Source organism: Acyrthosiphon pisum, unplaced genomic scaffold, assembly GCF_005508785.2.
Source record: "Acyrthosiphon pisum isolate AL4f unplaced genomic scaffold, pea_aphid_22Mar2018_4r6ur Scaffold_65;HRSCAF=406, whole genome shotgun sequence".
Lineage (NCBI taxonomy): Eukaryota > Metazoa > Arthropoda > Insecta > Hemiptera > Aphididae > Acyrthosiphon > Acyrthosiphon pisum.
In genome coordinates, this window is record NW_021776374.1 from 17482 (window position 1) to 19506 (window position 2025).

Consider the following 2025-nt stretch of genomic DNA (forward strand, 5'->3'; position numbering starts at 1 on the left):
ATGCACAAATGACTGCAGTGTTATGCAATAAATATTCCTCGTTCCCCCCTTCATCATGCAGTGTTCGTCGTCGCCTCCAGCGCTTTCGTCGTGTCCGTTGGTACGGCCCGCAGGTAACACTGTACTCTCACGATATAATTGTAATAATCCCGCAAGAGTACGACACTGACCTGCCCCACTACACAAATGAAGGACCAAGTTCCGTCGATGGCCTACGAGATACCGTCGTCGCCGACCGCTCGACACTCTCCTTTTTTCAACGGCTACAACAGCAGACGTCTCCATCCACACTTTTTGCCCAGACCTGCCGACTGTCTGCCGGATACCTCGTGAGCCGAGTCGCCGCACACAACACCACGTTGGGTCCCGGTGTATTTTGTTTGTCTACGTTGTCAACCCGGTCACCAGCCAAAAATGATGGGCTAAGCCAACCACTACGGGCCCGAGGCGGGCGGAGCCAACACCACGTCGATCAGCAACCATGTGCAGCTCAAAAGTCGTAATTATTCTTTCCCCTCTGTCCCCCCCTGAACATGCACGTAGTCCACGGATTATGTGAAACTCACGTTTACATAATCTGTGTGCCAGAGGAGGCGTCGCAAGACGCGGGCCCCTATACTATAATTTCCCCCGTTTTCGGCTAACACAAGCCCCGCACGCTCTCCCGGTAACCCTGTGAGGGCACACCATGAGTGATATGGTGTGTCGCCTCCCGTGGGCCGGGAAGGCATGCGTCAAAATTATTGTTAAATAATTGCCATGTGCCACCCTATATTTTTTGTATTTGCCATGTGCCACTTTATATAAAAATATGTTGCTTTCATGCGCTTGCCCTGCGCCAATTTATATATTATTTTGTTGACAAAAAAGAAAAATCTTAAAATCTTTATTTAAATTATTTACATTAGAAAAACCTGTAAAATACACCCACGTGACTACCCTAATACTACTCTTATTATTTATTTTAATTGACTTATTTTTTTTTCCTCTCCCAACATAAATCTTTGGCGCTCAATCGCTAATGCGAGTATCAAAGCCTGTGAGTTCGATAATAATGACGATAAACCATTTAATATTTAAGATATCATAAAGAGATAGTTGATTTTAAACGTAGAAATACCTACATAATATTATAAATAAATATAAATCGATTTAACCTATATCACGTGTATATATATCAACAGTGTCTGTGTTATCGGGATCGGAGTTCTGTGATCGGATCTGTCAGTTCTGTGGTAACAACGACGAAATTAGGAGTATTAACCAAATATTACAAATTTAGCCGCGTCCGAGTGAAGCGTGAATAATATACAGGGTGGTTGATTAAGCGTAAAACACTCATTATCTCAAAAAGTATTCACTTTTATAAAATTTTTTTTTTTTTCAAAATTTTAGATCTATGCTGTTCTAGAATTATATAATTTTTTTATATTTTTCACCCTTATATTTATTAGGTAAACCACCATCAACTTTTGATTTTCAAATGGCAACCCATACTAAAAATTTCATAATTTAGTAAGGCTTTTTTTCTCATGAATTATCACGTTTAAATTTTCATTTTTCGTTTATCCGTTGACGAGATACAACTCCTCAAAGTTGGGGTGTTTTGAGAGGTGTTTGTATGTAAATGCGTTATACCTAGTCAGTACTGCAGACCGCAGTAATTGGGATTCTTGTGCTCCAGCGTAAAAAAATAATAAATTATTCAAATCAATTCAGTAAGTACGATAGTTAAGCCTAAGTTGTGCCCCAAAATACCCCACTATGTTGCACAGTTCTCCCCCACGCTAATAGTGCCACTGGTCATGATATTATTGATATACTTATCGCTTATAAAGACCAGAAGTTACAAGTAATAAATTCGATACCGAAGATATGGTGATAAATGATTATCAGTGTACCTACCTACTTCCGACAATAACTTTTATTGTTATACATACATATTATAAGTAATTGCCAATTGGATTATTGGACTATCACGTCTTGTCGCTAATCATATCAGCTGTTATTTTGTATTGTTAATTT